The sequence below is a fragment of the Hyposmocoma kahamanoa genome, unplaced genomic scaffold, assembly GCF_003589595.1.
Source record: "Hyposmocoma kahamanoa isolate Upper Pololo Valley unplaced genomic scaffold, ASM358959v1 87, whole genome shotgun sequence".
NCBI classification, from domain to species: Eukaryota; Metazoa; Arthropoda; class Insecta; order Lepidoptera; family Cosmopterigidae; genus Hyposmocoma; species Hyposmocoma kahamanoa.
The window spans coordinates 3,051,796-3,075,090 of NW_020654422.1; positions in this window are offsets into that span (position 1 = coordinate 3,051,796).

Genomic DNA, 23,295 nt, shown 5'->3' on the forward strand with positions numbered 1-23,295 from the left:
TGAGAACAGCTAGACACGAAACTTCACGACAGTCGTTTTACGATAAATTGAACGTTGGAGACACAGTCACGACAGGTAGTCGAGATATTGGACAAGACTAGACGCGACAGTCGTCCAACGATAAATAAAACGTTACGACATAATGGAAACGCGTCTTTACTTGATATTATTATAAAAACAGCAAACATAACACTTGATTTTCCACCAGTGTCAATAATTGGACGTTTGAATAAGTTAGACCTAAGTAGAAGATTCACAATAAATGCTGCAATGGAAAACATTTTCATTCAATACCTATTACTGAGTTCGAAAATAAATTTCTTAGGCAAGCCGATAGGAATTCCGTTATAGGGATTCTTTGCTAATGTTTCCCTCTTCCGCTAGTCTCAAGTTTAAAGTTTCTTTGAATTTCTTTTCTATTCTTACCTTGTGTTTGTATTGGATACTTTCCATTTTCAACGTGAATTGTCTCAGAACAATAAATTACATAGTATAGTCATAAATATCAATTAAAAAATTAATCGAAAAACCTAAACTTACTATTCAAAAATAGTAATTTCAGGTTTTTCAATTTAGTAGTGAATTGACTCTGACATCATCATCATTACCACCACCACCATCATCATTATCATCATCAACCACAATCTGATTTCACCCACTGCTGGGTATAGGTTTCCTGAAGTTCGTGCCACCCACCACGGTCCTGTGCTAGCCGCAGCCTTTAACTATGTCAACCTATATTACTCCTTTGACAATCAACACTACTTAGAAGTGTTGGAATTGATGTAAAAAACAATCTAAATAAATTATTATAATATTCTTTTTGCATTTCATCCTGTATTTTACTACCTTAAGCCGTATATCTCTTTGCAACTTTTGAATATAGTTTTACGGGAATATATTTTTTATTTTATTTGATATTTATCATTATCTTTATTTTTGATTATTTTTTCGTGTCCTTGCGTTTCGATTTCATGTCAAAGTGTTAAGTTTATCACTACGTTTATTCACGAAGCATGTTTAATGTTTCATAATTCAATTGTCTTAAATCTTCTTCACGTAACAGACTAGCGTTCAGCATCCAGACATGTGGATACGGCACAATACAAACATTAACGCTCTCAAAGCGTAACAACTTTCGCTTAACTCGACTGTGTCACCTAAATGCTAACGACTGTTTAAACAATAACACAATGGAACTTTGCATTAACTAATTGCTGTTTAACCGTGCTGGTGAGGATTACAATTTTATGCTCTTTTAATTATCTACCCTTATTTTTATCAAGGGTTGTGGTAGGGAAGGAAAATGAAAAGATAAGCTAGGGGACTATATTGACGTTAAAATTTAAAATATAAATTGACTTGCGATGTAATTTTAATAGTAATAGAGCAACCACGACAATTAAAATATAGTTGAATATTTGGTTGTTCGCTGCTCGCAAAAAACGAGACAAATATCGGGATTAGGAAAGTCTACATTTTCGTTCCGTTTGTTGTTGAGACGGCGGGTTGTTGGGGTAGTGATGCGAAAAAGTTTGTAGCGGAAATCGAGCGACGGCTAAGAAAGAATGGAGATGACTCCCGTGCCGGGTTATTCTTGGCGCAAAGATTGTCCATTGCCATACAGCGAGGGAAGGCGGCAAGCGTGATGGGCTCCTTTGCGCCAGGATCAGTCAGGGACGGGCTTATTGACGAGTGTGGGCAGATAGCACAGAACCATGTAATTAGTAATTTTTCAATTGATATTTATGACTATACTATTTAAATTTATAGTTCTGATACAATTCACCTCGAAAATGGAAAGTATCCAATACAAACACAAGGCAAGAACTTCAAAGAAACCTTAAACCTGGGATTAGCGGAAGAGGGAAACATTAGCAAAGAATCCTTATAGCGGAATTCCTATCGGCTTGCCTAAGAAATTTATTTTCGAATTCAGTAATAGGTATTGAATGAAAATGTTTTCCATTGCAGCATTTATTGTGAATCTTCTACTTAGGTCTAACTTTTTCAAACGTCCAATTATTGACACTGGTGGAAAATCAAGTGTTATGTTTGCTTTTTTTATAATATCAAGTGAGGGTGCGTTTCCATTATGTCGTAACGTTTTATATATCGTCGGACGACTGACTTGTCCAATATCTCGACTACCTGTCGTGACTGTGTCTCCAACGTTCAATTTATCGTAAAACGACTGTCGTGAAGTTTCGAGTTGAAGTAATAAGTCGCGTATAGTGGCGAACAAGGGAATAAATCCGGGTTTGCGCATTTTCCGGTAACCGATTTCAATAAAACTTGGTAATTATATGTAATTCCACGTACTTTTAAGGTCGGTTTTTTTAGTACTCTGTACTGAGATTATTAAAGCCCATATTCATAGCCCCGCCCGCATTAGGAAATCGTTGTATCCGGGCATCATGTACACACATAGACAACCACAAATTACACCCTATTTCACGAGAGAAATAAATACAGGTCATACAAACATTTCTTTCGCCCAGGAATAGAACGTAGCATGCTAACGAAGGCAGTCACCGATCTTTCTAACATAAATCATCTAATTTATATCTAATTCATCTACCAGATGAATCATTTTAAGGTAGTTAGGTCGCTATTTTAGAAAGCCATAAAATATGGTTTTAGGTTGTCTACGATCTCATTCTAAGGAGATTGATTCACTACGTTTTTTGTTATGCGAATAACAACCTAAATAAAAAAAATGTCAAAGAATACTTTCAGTCAACAGCATTCAACGCTTCACATTGTTAGTCGAAATACAAATATAAAATATTGATTTACAAATTTAATATTTACAAGGTATAGTCCACGACGCTGATATAACATGAATTAAATATTACTTTTCTTCTAAAAATCTTGTTAACGTTATTGGACAACATTTTCTCACGACATTTTTGTGCTAAAGAAAATTCAAGTCTGAACATGTAGGGCTAGCACGACAGGGCGAGACTTGCGCGAAGCCGGAATTATATATTGAAATAGAAATAGAAATGCCACATTATAAAAAACACAAAAATTTAAATATAAGTAATATAAATAAAAACAAACAAAAAAAAAACACAAAAAACAGCATATCAAACATTTGAAGTAAACAACAAATTTTACTGTATCACTTAATACTATACTGACATGCGTGTGGCTGTAGCATATGCAAAACGATCGGATTCAGCTGAAGCCACAACCGAGAACGGGCTGTGACGCTAGTTTTCAATGGACCCCAGTTAGTGAGTGAAGGACGTGTGTGTCGCGAAATGAAATAAAATACTACATTAATACTTGTTTTTTGTGTAGGTATATCGTGGTCACGGTGGACTGAGGTGGGACAGTCTTCAACCAGTTATGTCTAATATCAGCCGTGACCATGGGACCTGTAAAGGGCCCGAAACGTCGGTTTGTTTGATAAAACAAAAATACGCGGTTTAAATCCGGAAAAATAGTTTTCATTTCCTATGCGTAACAATCGCGAAAACCTAAGAACTCGAAATTGATTCAGTTCAACCATAGATTAGGCAACATTCTTGTACGTACGTTTCATTACGTATATGTATATTTTGTAATATTTACCGCCTAAAGTACTGGTTATTTTATAGTACGCACATAAAACATTAAAGCTATAAAATACCTAATCAAATAATCACTTAAACAGTAATGCCACAAAGTAAAAAATAAAACATAATGTGACAAAAATATTTAGATAATATTTAAATGAGAGATAATGAAAGTTGCAAAGGAAAGTTTTGAGACCTCTAGCCAATGTCAATGGTACATTGGTATTGAGACCAGTGTGACCATTTGTGGCAGATTTCTATCATTTGGGAAGATTTAATTTTTATTCATTTTCATTGCTGCAGAACATGATAAGTTATATTAAATGTGGCAGAGTTTGGCAGATTTGAAAATATTCGGGAAGTTCTTTACTATATTTGGGAACAAATTGATTTTTTTTTCTTTCTGCTACTACGAACATACATTTGAAGCGAAATATAGGACAATGTTATAAAAATAACCTATATCAACTTTATAACCCCAGCTTCTACTGGCTATACTCTATTAGCTTTTTTCATGCTTTGATAACGAATCACAAGTATTGATAGATCTCCTTAATGCACGTCGAAAAAAATACTGGGTCACAAAATACACGGGATGTCGCCATTCTTCTTTTACGTATACACAATTTGTTTCACGTAATATTTTTTAATGATTTTCATGTGATATAGTTAGCGAAATATTATTTGCACCGTTCGTCTAATAGCTTCATGTTTACACTACAATAGGAAAAAAAAGTGACCCGTCACGGTAACGCATCACCATCTGTATAGTGCAAACAACTAGTTTAAACATTTTAAACATCTAACGCTGGTAATCTTTAAGCTACGTAATTGTCAAAAAGAACCTCACGAGTAAATAAATAATTCAAAACAAAATCATTTAACGCAACCATAGCTCTTACGATGTACGTTTAGGTAAAATAAGTCCATGTACGTTTAGGTAAAATAAGTGTTAATGGTTTTATTATCCTGTTATTATGGAAAAGATAAGCCGTTCGAAGAGATTACATTCATCGGTGCAAATAATATTTCTACAACTATAATAGCTTTAAGCGTTAGATCACAAGTGGCTTTATTATACTAAGGGTGTATTTTTTTTGTGATACCAAGTAGCGGGACGAACAAGTCGTGCGCTTGATGGTAAGCGACACGCCTGTCCATAACAGTTACAGGGCCACTCAGAGTTTTAAATCACAAAGATCTGAGGGGCACAGCCACTGCGCCCGTCACCCTGAGACATAAGTTGACAAGTCCCATGTGCCTGTAATTTCACCAGCACCCTCACCCTTCAAAATTGGAACGCAGTAAAGTTCACATTATCGCTTGGCAGTAGAAATAGATAAGGCAGTACTTACCAGGACGAACTCTTTCACAAGGAGCTTTACTGCTACTAAAAACATGAATAAACATAACTAAATAGAGAAGCAGAATGAAATCAATTGTCTTTTGGTATAATCTACCAATTAAATGTTAGAAATAAAAAAGGAAATTATAATTTATGCATTAACCGATAACGTCGACTGGAAAGAGTTTAAAACTAACAAGTTACAACCCGGGGCGGTAGTACCCGCCCACGTTATTGCTTTAACTTCGCATCGATTATTAGGCCTCTGGCACAATGAGGTCGTTTAAAAATGACAAAAAAATCTTTTTTTTTTCTTTCCTTTGTATGAGTAATTTACTAAAGCTCCGTATAACAAGGATGAAACAAGGTTCTCAGTGATCACATTCTAACACTTTAAAAAGAATACTTAATTGTTGTCTTTTTTTATATCAGCAGTGACAATATTGAACACCATAGGAATAAACAATAATATGTTATAAGTTTTAGGTATATATATCTACGAGTGTTTAGTACAAATTACTAACTTTGAAAACCTATTTATTAGCTTATTTCAGTTATTATTTCACTTATTAGCTCATTTTAATGACCTAACATTACAACACAACTTTACGTTAACACAATAAAAAAATTATAAAAAGAAAAAAGCACAAAGAGAAAAAAAAAAGCGCTACAGTGCAGACGAACCATAGTTCAGTGTCAGGAGCGACACTGATTTTTTGATAATATCTAGACGAAGGAGGCCGATGTTATGGTAAAATTCGATAAAAGTCAATAAATCGCAGGTCTACCACTGACTTTGGTTGGTTGGAAAAAATATTGTCATATATTAAATTTCTTTTTTCTGTTAAAGAGAAAGTTTCCAAATAAAATTGTTTCTAGTATCCGTTTAATACCATTTGTGTTATATTATATTTATTTAGAAAATTGTTGTGAAGTGTATTTCGCGTAAAAATGAATTATAGGAACAGGAATTTGTAATACGAATAGTTGCTGTAGATAAAAAAAGGTATACTTAATAATCACAAGCAACAGTAAAGCTTCTAGTGAATAAGTTCATACAGTGAAATACTGCCACCTTACCTAATTCTGCCGCCAAGGAGTAATGCTCACATTACTGCGTTACAGTTTTCAAGGGCAAGGGTGTTGGTGAAATTACAGGAACATGTGACTTGTCAACTATCTTACTTACTTAGTATATAGACAGGTACCTACCCATAACAGTAGCAATGCCACTCAGAGCTTTAAATCGCAAAGATCTGAGGGACACTGCCACTACGCTTGTCACCCTGAAACATAAGTTGACAAGTCCCATGTATCTGTAATTTCATCAGCACCCTTACCCTTCAAAACCAGAACACAATAATGCTGACACTACTGCTTGGCGGCAGAAATAGGCAAGGTGGCAGTAGTTCCCTGGACGAACTTTTTCACAAGAAGATCAAATACAAAGATGAAGAAAAGAAACGCTAAGAAAAAATCTTTCGATCCTGAAATGTTTTAGCACTCAGTGTAGCCGTCATTGTTGAACGGCCTAGTATATAGCAAGTCACGCGGGCCAATTTGGCGAAACGCTCGTGGGTATAAGGAAATAGGTTGAGGAAAGTAGTCGAAGCGATGGGGTCATTATATAGAATGGGTTGAGTTCGATGGTGCTGATATTGTACTGGGCGTTGGATGAAATATTCAAAACTTTTAAGGTATTGTTTGTTATTGTAATTAGAATAGGTTTCTATAGCGAAATGATCAATACTTGAAAACAACTTTAGCTTACGTTCAAATAACATGTCCAATATTCAAACTCTGCGAAAATTATGGAAAAACGATTGCATCTACATTGAGAGGTCAACAGTTCAAGTTTCTGCAGCGGAATGTACTCATAACTTTACTATAACTTACGTACAGTCAAGGCCCTTTTGACCCCCTAACTGACTATTTAGTTCTGAGTAGATCAATATGAAGAAAAGTGTTGAACAAACTTCGTTAAATTTATTTTGGTGTGCCTTCCTTATTGCATGATTAGAGAATGACGTTTTAAGAAACTTTTTAAGCCAACTTGAAGTTTAATTACATTACATAAGTTAAAATTTCAACCAAAAAGCTGACATTCCTTTACACTTTTCTGTTGAATGCGTAGGAAGACTCTTAGAACCAAAAGGTCGGCAAGAGGGTCAGGTATCTAAGAGCATCGACTGTACATATATGAATATTTAGTAGCAATACCTCTCGTTAACGGTGAACGAAAACATCGTGATGAAACCAGCATGTCGACAACCCTTGGAAAACTCGTGAATTCCTTAAAAAACATTACGCCGTAGTCGCGAACCCTGGCCAAAGAGTCGAAACACAAAACTGCGTTGCGACGTCGCATACTTTTATATCAATAACAGCAGTGCAACACTTTTTTTACGATTCACATCACTACCTAGTTTAAAAAAACGTTCAGTACAGTAGATGATCGTTGAAGGAATGGTTACCCGAATCGTGGTAGTGAGATGCCTTGCCGCACGAAGTCGCATTGCAGCAATTCGCGTCATAGGGTCGTATTCCGGAACTCTGCTGCCGGAATGTTCAAGTCAGGATTTGAGCAGACTTGAGTACGATTTGAAGCACTGGAAATACGACCCTAATGGCAAGGACTTGAGTATGATTTTCAGTGCTCACTGCAATACTCATGTCCTGTCTTGAGTATTGAGTAGAGTTCTGGAATACGACCCATAGTTTTCTGCGTTGCGAATTTGCATCGCGTCGATTCGCACTTTTGTGTTCCGACCCTAAGCCTTCTCTTTAGAGGAAACCCATAACGGGTTCATCATTCTGTTTTACATTGATTATGTTGAATATCATGATATTTTACTAATACGACATTCATTTAATTCTTGTGAAGTCACTCCACTCGTTTATTATAACTACAAAGATTGGACATAATGAATAATTCTTTCGATCTAATTGGACATAAACCTGCATCTGTATGCCAATCTAGAGCAACAGCTCTACAAATTGAGTTACAGATTGATTCAACAGACCATACCTGACTGTCTATGTGCTCGTTGTGGATCTAAGTATAAAATTTTGTTGTTGTTTTTGTTGAGATTTTGTTGTTGTTGTTGTGGTGAGTGTGGACATTTTCTTTTATGATTTTGTCTACCTACCCCTATTTCGTGATACGAAGTAATTATAAGGTTACATATTTACCTAATTTCATATAAAACAAGGAAAGGAAAAAACAGGATAAAAACAATACCGAGTAGGATGAATCTCCTGAATCTTTAACAAATGATCTTGTTCATTTAATTAACAATGTAACCTTTTTTTTGTACGCTCCCGTATTTATGATGATCACAAATTCACTGACTTTTGTTAAAGCATCGTAGGCGTAATTTTAATGGTATTTTATAAATATTTCTAGCAGAAAACGACAAGGATCATTATGCTGAATGTTGTCTAAAATTAAAAGGAATGTTTTTGTCCTTTATTACATAGTTCTCTTTGAACTGCTAAAGGCGTTCTGTGTTTTTTTTAAATTCTTGTACATAAAATCTATAGACCATTTTATCTCCTCCATTGTCATGGGCGAACTTACAAAGTTGACAGAAAAAATAATTTACAAATTTCACTAATAGACAGAGCTACGACATGGTGCTTCATCACCAAATGCCAATTGAAATCTCTGATAACTGGCTGGTTGACTTGCTTCACTTCGAAAATCGTTGAAAATCATGCACCGAAAATTTTCGCGACTGAAATTCATTGTAACAGCGACTCACAATTTTCAAAACGACGCCACAATGAAAAAACAAATGGCAGTCTCATAAAAGTAAAAAGTAACTCACACAGAGTTCCTTTTTGAAATTTCGTATTTGTTTTTTTTTTGGTTTCTTTTACACTTTTCACCGTGCGGTGACGGATTAGAATACAATTCACCGCCCCTCTCTTCCCGTGGGTGTCGTAAGAGGCGACTAAGGGATATTGAGCAACCAGCTGCTCCACTGGTGGTAGGGCTTGAAAACCCGGCTGGTTAGTGACCACCGTGCGCATGATGGAAAACCCGCCAAGTATTCGCTAGTCGGATGCGTTCCGGGATCAGTCAGCGTACAACCAGAGCCCGAGGGAACGCTGCCGCGACATTTGTGGTCTGTGGAGGCTTCCGCCGAACCAGTGCCAGGACAACTGCATTGACCCGCCGGCCAGGGAGACCCGTAGAAACGGTTGTTCCGCTGGCCGCCCGCGGTACAGTACAGGGGCCCAAGCGTGCTTAACCAGCTCGTGAGGCTGCCTCACCATGCCGCGCATAATCTCGGTGTGGTTCGTCGTGCCGGTTGGTGACCGGGAGGTGGGGTCCCGGCGGCCATTCCCGGGGGGGTTCGGGGGCCCTTCCGTCCGGCGGATCAGCGCAACTTGTCTGTAGGCAAGTCTCTGGGGAAGCAGGCCCCGCGATTTGACCGCTTGTGTCGCGGCACTGTTTTCTCGCTTCACGCCTCTTTTTCCCTCCAACATGTTAGCGCAAAGTACAAATTTCGGTCGTACAGCGGTGCACACCCCCACCACTAAAGCGCTCTTTAACGTGGAGTTCACGAACATTCGAGGACTCCACAGTAACATCCACGCCGTCCATCAACATCTTGAGACGGCTCGACCAGAAATGCTGTTCCTTACGGAGACGCAAATACTCTGCCCGGCTGACAGCAGCTACTTGAATTACCCTGGCTATATGCTTGAAGAGTCCTTCAAAGCGAAAGCTGGGGTCTGCTTGTTTGTCCGGGCAGATGTTTGCTGTCGCCGTCTGCGTCATTTGGAGGACCCCTCCTTCTCCATCCTTGGGGTACATGTTGACCTGGGCAGTCATTGCCGTGTCTACATGTGCCTCTACAGATCCCACCACGGCGACATGGAGACAACTCGTCTCATGGACCACCTTACTCGGGCGGCAGATGACGCGCAGGCGCAGTTTCCTACAGCGGAATTGGTGTTTTTAGGGGACTTCAATGCTCACCACGAGTCGTAGTTAAGTTCCTCTAAAACTGACCATGCTGGAAGAACTGCCCACACATTCGCTCTCACCCACGATTTAACCCAACTGGTGAATCAGCCCACCCGGATTCCAGATAGGGTTGGTGACGCGCCCTCTTTGTTGGACCTTCTGCTGACGTCTCGCCCGGCTGGATATCGGGTGGTGGTCCAAGCCCCTCTGGGCACTTCGGATCACTGCTTGATATCCACTAAAGTGGCAACGTTACTGCCACCACCACCTACTGTGGCTAAACGCCGCATTTGGCATTATGCGTCGGCAGATTGGGACGGTATGCGGGACTATTTTGCATCCGTTCCCTGGCGGCAGCGCTGTTTTAGTGAGGTGGATCCAACAGCTAGCGCGACTGCCGTTGCTGATGAGATCTTAATCGGGATGGAATACTACATCCCGCATTCGGATCTCGTCAGTAAAGGGAGGCGCAACCGCTGGTTCAACCGCGAGTGTGCTGTGGCTGTTGAGAACAAACAGACTGCATACCGCGCTTGGATCAGGGGTCTAGCTTCAGACGATCCCAATACGAACTCACTTAAAACAGCCTACAATAATGCCACCAGGTCTTGCAAAAGAGCGTACATCAGAGCGGATGCTCAGCGCGTCGCACGAGTTGGCCAAGAACTCTTGACGCATCCCACAGGTAGTCGTAGCTACTGGCGTCTGGCCAGAGCCGTTGCGTCGAACTTCTGCCAGCCCTCGCTGCCACCGCTGAGATATTCTGACGGCAATCTAGCCCACAAGCCGCAAGATAAAGCCGACCTCTTGGCAAATCTGTTTGCGGCTAACTCCTGTCTCGACGACTGTAACGCACAGCCACCAACTCTACCTCACTGTGGCTACACGATGTCTGATATTCGTATCAGACAATGCGATGTGCGTACGCAGCTGCAGTCTCTCGACGTCCGGAAAGCTAGTGGTCCTGATGGTATCCCAGCGATTGTACTTAGGAATTGCGCAGCTGAGTTGACTCCCGTGCTAACGCGACTGTATCGTCTGTCGCTCTCTTCAGGTCGTGTGCCGGACTCTTGGAGAGAGGCTAATGTGCAACCAGTTCCCAAAAAAGGCGACCGATCAGTCCCGCATAATTACCGTCCCATAGCCATTACTTCCATAATATGCAAGGTTTTAGAGCGGATCCTTAATAAACAACTGACCCAATACCTAGAAGATCACTCCATAATTAATGATCGGCAGTATGGGTTTCGTCCGAAACGATCAACGGGTGACCTTCTAGCGTACTTATCGCATATTTGGGGTGAGGCTATAGACAAACGTGGCGAATCGTTGGCTGTTAGCCTCGATATAGCCAAAGCGTTCGATCGGGTCTGGCACAAAGCTCTTCTCTCCAAGCTCCCGGCGTACGGTTTGCCAGCCCAGTTATGCAGCTGGATTGCCGATTTCCTTCGTGAGCGGAGAATTCGCGTCGTTTCTGACGGCAGCATTTCGAGGTTCGTGAATGTGAACGCCGGCGTACCGCAGGGATCCGTCCTATCTCCCACGCTTTTCCTTCTGCATATCAATGATATGCTTCCACTTGGGAATATTCATTGTTATGCAGATGATAGCACTGTTCATGGGGGATATCATGGATTCCCCGCAGCTGGGCGCGCCGATACTGACAGAGAGCGATCTGATCTTGTCGTTGAGCTCAATAGGATATTGGACCTCATATCTGCATGGGGATCCAGTAATCTTGTTGAGTTCAACGCCAAGAAAACACAGGTTTGCGCGTTAACAACAAAATTGTCGCCGTTCCTTCCCATGCCTTCTCTGATGAGCACAGCACTTTCACCTCAGAGCAGTTTCACCTTGCTCGGTATGGAAATCTGCTGTGATTTGAATCCAAGGAGCTACATCGAATCTGTGATCAAAACAGCCTCACGGAAACTCGGAGTCCTGAACAAGGTGCGACGTTTTTTCACGCCGGACCAGTTATGCCTGCTGTACAAAACACAGGTCCGGTCTTGCGTTGAGTATTGTTCGCACTTGTGGGACGGCTCCGCCAAGTACCTACTCGATGCCTTGGATAAATTACAGCGTCGTGCTACTAGAATTATAGGCGACGAAGAGGTCTCATCACGCCTTGAACCTCTGCAACTGCGTAGAGATGTTGCATCGCTTAGCGCCTTTTACCGCATGTACCATGGTGAGTGCTCTGAGGAGCTGTTCAACCTCATCCCCCCTTCCCCGTTCCTGCTCAGAAGCACGCGTGCTGGCCTTCGTAGTCACCGTTTCACTACCTGCCGCATTCCATCGCGTACTAAAAGGTTCGGAGGCTCCTTTCTCTGCCGCACGGTTGACAAATGGAACTCCCTTCCGGCACATGTCTTCCCTCCCTCTTATGATATGGGGTCCTTCAAACGAGGCGTGAAGAGGCATATTGTAGGCAGGCAGGGTGGAGGCGGCTAGTGCAGTGAGGATCCCATCGCTGCACTAGGTTCCTTCGCGTTTGGATACCACTTTCCACTTAACAAAAAAAAACACTTTTGGAACTTTCAGTATGCCCCTGCCCCACGTATAGCCTAAGGAAATTTAAATCGATCCGGTATGTTATTAATTATAATTGAATGTTATTGGTTGCAAAAATTCGTTTGATTTCTACTTTTTACCATGTCGCCTAACCATGAATTGCCACTACTATATAAAATATTTCAGAACTTTTTATGTTTCGTTGAAGTTCGAAGAAGTTGAAATAATCTTTATGGGTTCTAATATCTACACGGACCTTGCCAAGTACTTAACTGTATTACATTTAAGTTAAAATCGTGTTATTTCTACATTTCGTGTCGAATAAAATCATAAAAATCGACCCTTTTGTTTCTTTCACGCTTGCACAATAAAAGTTGGGTACTAAAATTTAAATTGCTCAAACATTATACATCACCACAAGTCGTCATACGAAATAATAATGTAAGTTTTGTGGCCATTAATCACGTTAAAACAATCTTGAGGGTGAAGGAAAAAACTTGCAAAGTGCGTAATAGACACGTTTAATACGAGGTTCCGTGGAAATATATTCTTTTAGTGTTGGTAGTGGAGGGTACAGATAACAAAGTGAAAATGTATACAATAGTTTGTATGTCTAATATCCTAATACAGTTGTGATTTACGGTTGAATGACAGCCCCTAACAACAAAGTTACTAAAGTTAGTTTTGTAAGAGCCATTAGTCAAATTTTAATTAAAGATAGTTCTTTTTATTTTCTCGTCACTTTAAAGTGCTCTCAGTTTTTTTAGTCGCACTACCTAATAATTAAGACGCTGTGATTGTACACAGATTAACTTAACGTGAGTGATTCAGACTTGCCTTGGATGACATTGATATCATTGGCGGATACTTTAGTAGCAGTAGAGCTCCTTGTGAAACCCTATTTCTGCCGCCTAGCGGTAATGTGAGCATAACTGCGTTCCGATTTTAAAGTAGGGTGCTGGTGAAACTACAGGCACGTGGGACTTGTCAACTTATGTCTCAAGGACGGACCCAATGGCAGTGCTCCTTATATTTTTATGATTTAAAGCTCTGAGTGGCACTGCAATTGTTATGGATAGGCGTGTCGCTGACTCCCAAACTCACGACTTGTTCGTCCCGTCACTTGGTATTATACATAAAAACCAATAAAAAAATAAAGCCATTTCGTTAGCACGCGCGACACGAAACGTCATAGTTACGACGCATGTGTCAATTAGACTGAATAACAGGGAAGTAATTAAGTAGTTACTTCTTTGGGTACTCAGTGTAGCTATTCGTATAAACTTTGTTTCAGAGCTCTCTTGCCTTGATGACCAAAACTAAATTAGATAAGGCTACACTCAGTTACTTCGAGCACAGTATTATTTGGAGCAGAAAATGGTTTCCTTTGTTGTAAAACAATTTTATTAACTCTTTGATTAGCCAAAAGTATTTTCGAACTCTTCTCCAATTATTACTCAAATTGTTCTGGTGATCGGTCAATGCTAATTTGATGTAAACAACAAAACAGATGATACTGCTTAAAACTTTTGGTTCTCATCCTGTCCCACCAGCTACACTACTCAGATCGTATTGCCACTATCAAATGATCTCCCATCATAATGGCTGAATTAGATGGTTCGTATTATAATTGCCTCTATAGCCAAACGGTTACCATGCTGGTCTGCTAAGCACAGAAATATTTGCATGGCCTACATTTGTTTCTCTCGTGAGTTTGGGTGTAGTTTGTGTGTGACCATGACATCCGCAATACAGAGTATCCCTAGGGCTATGAGTGTGTGAGTTATTATTATGTGAACAATTTTGGGCGAAAAAAATATCAGTTGACTGCCGAACCATGCGAGTGTCGCGTTCGTTTCTACCTCAGACTTGCACGGTCTGGAATGAGCTCGCTCTTGATGTATTTCATTTGTGCTATAACATGAGGTTCTTTAATAAGCAAGTAAATAGGGCTTTTAAAGGTCGACAGCACTTAAACAGCTTCTCTCTAGGGCTAGCACAGGTTCCAACTTCCTCGGGAGGGAATAGAAGCGCGAGAATATAGCAGTATCTCGAGTTTGATGGCGCTCTCGCACAATTCGCGCCCTGTCGTGGTAGTCCTAGTGGTGTTGCAAATGTCTATAGGCGACGATGACCACCTCTCATTAAGTGACTCGTCTGCTCATTTGCCTCTTATGTTACACAAAAAAGACATACCAAGTGAATCATTTTCATGCGATTTGAGGGTTCCCATAATAAAAGTAATTTACGTAAAATCACGGTCTACAATATATTGGAATCAAATAAATTTCACTCTGTATTGCTAATAGGAATGTGCGTTACAATAGTTCTTCTACCTATGTCATAAATGGAACCCCAAAGTAGGAAATTCATGACTGTCGCGTATAAACGGGGCTTATGAGTCCGAGGATAATAATTTCGTGCCTGCCCGCCTCGTTTGATTAGGGTGCGTTTTATTTTATTACTCCAAGAATTAGAAATTTGAATAAAACGTTTCTAGGAATTTCGTTGGTAATTTTCTTAAATCTTTCTTTTCCTAATTGAAACTTTGGGTTTATTTTAATTAAGTAGATAAATTTATTCTAAGTAGTACGAGTTTTTGTCTTTACAACAACTTTATTCGTAAATGCTTTATCGTCTTTAGTTGAAACAGTGACATGCTGGCGGTAAGTTGACAAGATTTCTAATAAATTTAAACATTCCAAATTCAAATTAACAGACGACGACACGACGACTAAAAGGCTCGTATTGCTTCGGTTCCTACTAATAGCGTTCTGAGTATCATTTCCATGAATATTTGAAAATAGTAAGGAACATAATTAATGAACAATACTAACCATATTTTCAAGTGTTCTTTCTGTTGCTAGCCGAATATATTATATAATATGTTAGAATTTAAAATAAATTTCTTTGATTTGATTTAAACTAAGGCAAGTAATAGGCAGGTAGTCAATATGGACAACTTTGTCAAAGTGGCAGGGAAAATTAGACGAGGAAGGCACAAGTCCGAAAGGAATAGCGTGCACTGGAAGAGATCTACACTCAGCATTGGGTGGATAGAGGTTGAAAAGAAAGAGGAGGAGGAAGAAGGCAAGTAATGCCTGATGAGTAATTATCGTGTCAATATAATACAAGAATGTACTAATAACCCGAATATTTCTTGGACCGTAATATTCAATTTATTGAATATCATGTTGTTGCCCTAGACTGGTATACAGACGCAGGTTCTGGTCCTGACAGATCGTGCAAACGATTGTTGCTAAAATTTGACCACGGGCGTTCAAACGCTGTTTATGACATCATTACTGAAGACGACCCATGGGTTTATTGTTACGATCCGGAAAAAAATAACAGTCCAGTGAATGGGTCTTCAAAGGTGACAACAGACCAAGAAAATTGCAACAAGCCAGAAGCGTAGACAAAAAGATGATAGCGAGTTTTTTCTCTACAACGGGTCATGTCTGCTATGTTGCTGTAGAAGAACAAACAACAGTGGATGCTGAATTATACACCACTGTTTGTCTGCCGAAGGTTCTCGAAGAAATTCGCGAGAGGCGACCCAGAAGTCGCATTCTCTTTCACCACGATAATGCTTCTTCTCACATGGCGAACAAAACATAAGCATGTTTATATACCGAAAAGGTGTAGCTCGTGACCCATCCTGCTCACAGCCCAGACTTAACCCCATGTGACTTTTTTTCTTATCCCGAAAATCAAAGATTTCATGAGGGGATTGACATTTCCGGACCCAGAAGTGGCAGTGGCGACTTTTAACCAACACGTTGATGACGTACCCTCATATGAATGGGCTTTGTGTTTTAAAAATGATGTAAGCGTATGAAAAATTGTTTAAAATGTGACGGAGAATATTTTGAAAAGCAATAAACGTAGTAATTTCGTTATAAATAGTTTTATTTATGAGTTGTGCACAACTTTCAATGTGGCCCTCGTAAGAATAAACGTTATTTTGAGTTTGATTTCATGACTTTTTCAATTTCATGCTTCAAAAGTGTAATTTTAGAAAAGACATAGTTCCTTTTTTTATAAGTTTTTATTTGAGTTGTTCCTTGGAGGTCTTAATATGTATTATAGTATTATATATAATATTCAGTCATTTCATACTATTATTAGTTCATTAGAAATCTCCCTTATAAATTGGGGTCAGTGAGGACCCCATGCGAGTAGTTGTGTAATTTTCTTCGTGCGAGTAGCTAAGGGTTAATTGAACTGTCAAAACAGCACCGTTAACACACCTAAGCAATCAAAACCATGGTCTCTCATTACCAACCTTCATTAACGTAAATTTTCTGGCTGTCATTGTCATAAATAATTAATAGTAACATATATGTTCAAGCTTTCTTTGACGTGATATTTTGGTTCAATAGTATACAATTACGTAATTGTCAATGCTACGTGGTAACAGTTCTGTAAGTTAGTAAATCAATATTTGTAGCATAAATTATTCTTACTAAGTATTTTCAGTTTTATCTATTGCTTCTTTCTAATTTGTCAACTTAGGCCCGGCGCTCACTGATGGGCGCCTCAGCAGGAGATCCTTCGGCATCCCTATATGCAAGCGCGCTCTGGCTGCGATTATGCCGTAGCATCCTTAAGCATGCCGAAGCATCCTAAGACATGCCGAACAATTCTCTCTCGCCTCTCTTCAAATTCGCGCCGTATATGCATAGTCGCACTCGGTGTCCCGAAGATAGTGGAAGCATCCAAAAGGTTGCTGTTGCATCCCCAAAGCTCGAGCCAGTCGCCTAATAAGGCGACTGGCTCGGCCCTAAGCATACCGAGGCTTTGTTTTTCTAGTCACGACCATTATCATTGAAATTTCAACTATAATGCCACAACTTTAAGGTATGTTAACTTTCGTCACTTAAAAATCCTTTGCCGAACCGTCCCGGCAATGGGCGTCGGGCCTTACCTTGGACTAGAGTTGTCACTAGAAAATGGTTCTCCTTATCGACCAATTTTATTACTACAATGGCAAACAGGTCACACGCAAGCAGCGTCGATAGATCTGGTCGGTAATAATATACTGTACCATGGTGCAGATTGTGACGATGCGACCTCTCTCATCATCATTCCACCCTTTATCACCCTTTTCTCTGGTTCCTCGTCATCTTCCTTGAAGTTTTTAATCGTTCTTTATTTCATTTTCTTCGTCATTCTTAGGGTGCATTTTTTTCTACACGAATTTCATCGCGCTCACCCCGCCCGGTCGCTGAGCCGACTCCGTGTTGCCGCCGCGCAGCGACCGCGTGCGTCTAACTGTCATGGCAAAATACGCTCTATATACTCATGCATATAGAGTTATGTTTTAACTTAAATGAGCGTCCCGGACACGCGGACGAGCCTGCCTTAAATTTGGTCTACGCGGCGGCCCGCGCGGCGACCGCGCGGTTATATTATTCAGAGAAATTTAAAGGTTGTTGCCTAGTAAATGTAATTCAGATTCGCCATTTAATGTACATGAAGGCGTGGTAACTGGGCGGTCGCCGCACAGTGGCCGCGCGAAACCATTCTCCTCGTTTTACTGGGCGTTTACATTTCTTCGTATATTAAATTTCCGAAGAGAGCAGACGTGCTCGACTTCATATCAAATTCTGACCAGTTATACCATCGCAAATCACGTAACCTAACTGCTAGTAAAACATAATATTTGTACAAATACAGGCCCTTTTGGGATAAGTTCCTTTTCATGGCTAATATGTATGTAATTTAAGTAGGGAGAGTTTTTATATGATTGTACCTATGTTATACCGTTATTTTGTTTTGTTACAGCCTTACCTTTACCTTTCTTCCTTTTTCTGTTCTTTACCTATTCCTATTTTACAATATATGATGTGGATCGATTTGATTACTCAAAACCTCCTCCTCCTTATGAAGGTCGACAAGTCATCGGTGTGCTATGGTGGGGTAAGGTGGAAATAAATAAGCTGTTGGTTACATTACTGATTATATCGTATTTGAGAAATGTATATATACTAATTTGATTCGTGTGTCTATATGCTGCCTTGCGCTATAACATATAACAATGTGCCTGAATGTCGGAAGTGGATTTCTGATATTGACACGTCGGGTGACTGCTATTAGAGCTTTCATATCGGGGTTCTCTTTCTCCAAAATAGCGAGTCTTGTTGAATATCGAGACTTTTAATATTTAAGTCACTTAATTAAAAGCCAGAATTTTTTTAATCTGGTAATAGAAATGGCAATAACGTACAAATAAGCTTAGTATACTCTGTGGAGGTATTATTTTTTTATTATGCCAAGTGACAGGACTAACAAGTCGTGCACCTGGTAAGCTACACACCTGTCCATAAAAGTTGCAGTACCCCTCAGAGCTTTAAGTTATAAAGATCTTAAAGGCACTGCCGCTGCGCCCGTCACCCTGAAACATAAGTTGAAAAGTTCCATGTGTAACTTCACCAGCACCCGTACCTGTCAAAACTGGAACATAGTAATACTGACATGACTGTTTGGCGGCAGAAATAGGTAAGGTGGATGTACTTCTCTTGACGAACTCTTTTACAAGGTGCTCTACTGCTACCACGGGTTACCAGCGGAACTTTCTTTCGGCTGAACCTTTTTTATATTAATTATATAATATTCACGGTAGAGCCCCGTAGTGAATGTCGTTGTTCTACTATTCATAATATAGGAAATTCCTTGTCTGAGATCAGTTAATTGGTGTGGGTGTCTGGCACCTTATTATTATTTATACTGAATCGATTGTTGAGTTTTATAAACATAGTAGAGTATAAGTACAGTGCGCGCATGCGTCATAGATAATGTTTATAGCACGTTGTCGACGCTATTTTAGTCTAAAGTTATCCAAAAAACAACACACTTGGGGTTATAAGGTCGCTTCTGGAATATGACAACTTCATCATCATTCACCGGCTTCCCGCGACATTTACCAGATCGTCGGTCCACCTGGTGGGGGGCCTACCCATTGAGCGTCGCTCGGTGCGCGGTCGCCATTGAAGAAGCTTTCCGCCCCAACGGCCATCGGTTCTCCTATCTATGTGCCCCGCCCACTGCCACCTCAGCTAAGCAATTCTTCGAGCTATGTCGGTTACTTTAGTTCTCCTATGGATTTCGTCATTTCTGATTGTATCACGTAGGGAAATACCGAGTATCGCTCTCTCCATTGCCCGCTGAGTGACCCTGAGCCTTCTTATGAGGCCCATAGTGAGGGACCACGTTTCTAATTCATATGTGATCACTGGCAACACACACTGGTCAAAGACTTTCTTTCTTGAGACACTGAGGTGATTTGGACGCAAAGATTTTTTATAGTTTCCCGAACGCTGCCCATCCGAGCTGGATTCGACGAGAGATCTCGTTCTCAAAGTTGGACTTACCTTACTGGACTGTCTGTCTCAGGTATACGTAACATGACAAGTTTACTCTTACTTAACTCAATTGCAATTATTGAAGAATGATAATGTAGCCGCCAGACCCAAACAGAAGATGTAGAGGATCTCGACGAGTTCGTAACATTAAGAATGATTTAAGTTGACTGTAATATAATATTGTCAATAGGTTACTGGTTTACATGAGTAGCCCCATTAATTAATTGCTAAACTGTGGTGGTTTCTTATGAAAGTACAATTCAAAAGTGAATGTCCCTTTTAACCTTTGTTAGTTCGTACAAAAAATTCGTTTAATATGCGGTGGAGATGAAAAAATGTATATGGTGTTCGTTGATTGGTTCAAAATAGAGCCCCAAACGTAATGTGCCCTTGACGAGCGCTTAGTTACTGCATCGAAAGTTATATTAAATTTTATTACAAAAATTATGTTGCGTTCGCAACAGATAGTATTAAAATCAGGTCCTCTCAGTATAAAGCTATATTAAATTCCCTTTGTTTTTTGTACCAACTAGAAAAAGAAAAACTTTACGAAGTCATTTATTTCTTTTACGATCTGATTTAATAAAAAGCTTTACTAAAATATCATCTTTAGATTGCCTAAATGCCCTGCGCATAAATATGGAAACCTATTTTTGAAATAGTCTCGCTTTTGTCGGTATTTCCGAGATCGCACCAAGTCTCGTTTTTTTTTCTCGGGACGTGAAAGTGCAGCGAGACTGAATCCCTTAATTGCTTCGTATGTACGATAACATACTTAATTTGTGGGCTTTTAGGCATAGGTCTTATTCCAGGAACTGATTAGTCAATAAATTGATTTGCAGTTAAAATTTCTATAAAAAGATGAGTTTTAAAATTCTTTTCACTGTATTCTTTATTTCCATAGCGATCATTTACAATAGAAATTTTGTACTCAGGGTGAGCATTTCTATGCATACAAGGTTATTTGTAAATATACTAACAGCTTTGCTGGTCTATGTTAGTAACGTCATAAACAACCAATTTTGTACCACGACTTTTAATAATTCATTAGATTTTATTTTCGTACAAAATTATTATTCAAATATATCGCTCTAAACAGTGATATCTCTGTGCAGCAGTAAAAGAAAGCACGAAAGAGGCGTTGCCAAACAACTTTAATAACGACTGACTACCGATATTTAAAAAGTGTCTGACAGTACAACAAAAAACTTAAAAAGATTCTTAAGAACATCCTTGTATTCATAATCATAACTAAACTAGTGGTGATATTTCACAAAAAAATCTCAATAAATATATTTCATCGAAAAGTGATCAATTATAATGGGGAGTGCCACCGAACTGGTGGCACCATCTTGTTTCTACCATCGCACCTCCCGGCAAATTAGTAGAGTCCATCCCCACATCTTAGATGCCTGGCATTGTAAGACCATGCGGGCATCTCGTTCGTCTCTTCTTCGAACCTGCAAGATGTAGAATGATCTTCCTCAGCATTTCCTTTGCGCTATGACATGGGGTTCTTCAAAAAGCGTGTTTACAGGGCTCTCAAAGGCTGTAACGCATAGGCATCTCATCTAACGTTGCAAATGTCCATGGGCGACGATGACCACCTCCCATCAAGTGGCTCGTCTGATCGTTTTCCTCCTTCTTAACATAAAAAGAGCGACATCTGCGTTAGTTGTGATACCTGTAAAGGTATCGGCTGCGGTGAGAAGGTTATTCAAAAATCTTTCACAAGATATTACTAGCGGCGACGAATGCCAAAACCCAGTACAAAGATCTATAACAAAAACACATAGGATAATTTCGACGGCTCAGCAACTAGGCCCGTAGCTCAGTTGTTAAAGAGCAATGCCACGGTGCGGCATGGACGTGGTTTCAAGTCCCACCGGGTCGACGAAATTTTTTTATGTGCATACATAATCACAACAAAACTAATGGAGTTATTTAACAAAAAAATCTTAAAATCTAAGAAATCTTTTTGTTGAATTTAATATGTTTTGTAAAGACTTTTGTTCCGTAAAAGTTGTTTGATTATGATGTAAGTAATATAGTCCTGGGAGGACGTTAGTGCGCATCGAGTATATAATAATAATAATAATAATAATAAAGAACTTTATTTATCTACATTTACAAAACAGTTTAGTCGTAAATAACATCACATAGATACTGTGTAGATAAAAAGGATAGAGTCTCAGCTTAAGCTGTTTTTCAGACCCTACCTTTTTGAAACTCGCTACATTTTAATCATAGTATTTGTCTGACGCGTCTCGAGTAGCTCCAAAAGATATCACAAGATAATAAATATATATATATACTCACTTAAAGTTATAATAAATCTATTGTCCTTATAGTACCTGAGATAGATAAAATATTCCACCTAAAAATACTCAAATTTGGGGTTTAGGTAGAGATGAACAGCACCCACACGTAAAAATATAATTACAAACTACATCCAATTACTTTCTGATCTTTGCCTCGAAAGTAACCAAAGCTTGCACTTTCTTTTAAAAGTACAAGATGACTTTGAGTTTCGTACTGGAGGAGGCAAATCATTCCAGCACTTATATAACCAGAAATAGAGAGGAAATAAGGGCCATATATTCCTGGTAACACATTAGCGATACAGCTCTTAGAAATATCAACTCCCGTTTGCACTGAAAATTAGACATGCCAACTACTGACCTGTGCGTACGTCTCCGTATATTCCAAAAAATATTCTGTATTTATTGTCAGGGCTGGGCAAAATACATGCTACATCTTAATTGAAATACAAATTACAAAATACTTCCTTAAATGTATTTAAAATACAAAATACCAAATACTTTCTTGAGGTGTATTTGAAATACAAAATACAAAATACTTTCATGGGGTGTATTTAAAATACAAAATACAAATACAAATTACAAAATACTTTATTAGTATACTTATCGCGACATGTGGAAACCAACAACTTCCTTCAAAGGATTTCCTTCCACAATACATATCTTGAAAAAGAAGTTTTAAATATTCAGTTTTACCAGAAAAAAACTGTTAAACCAATACAACCATACTTCAGAGCACGAACCCTGCTACTCTAAGTTATAACCGCGAAAAGATGACTTTGACGTCTTTGACAATACCATGCACTGTTGCCACCTGCAAATGTGCTTCTACTGCATTGAATACGAGTATTTAAGATGTCGTGAGTGTTGTGTGTCGGTGTAGTGAGTACCCTAGTGCACAAATAAGTAATGAAGATAAAGTGCGGGTAGTTAGAAAAACTCGCACAACTAGAAGATGCTGACACCCGCCTCTTCAGTCCTTGCGAGACCATGGACGTTGCAATATGTCCGAAAAGTCGAGGTAAATAAAATATGTTTATACGTGAATAAGTCCCGAATTAAAAATCAAATAATTTCATACTTCATTTTTTGAACGTTCCGCTTTACACAAACGGACGCACGCACGCACGCACGCAGGCACGCACGCACGCAGGCAAGCACGCACGCACGCACGCACGCACGCACGCACGCACGCACGCACGCA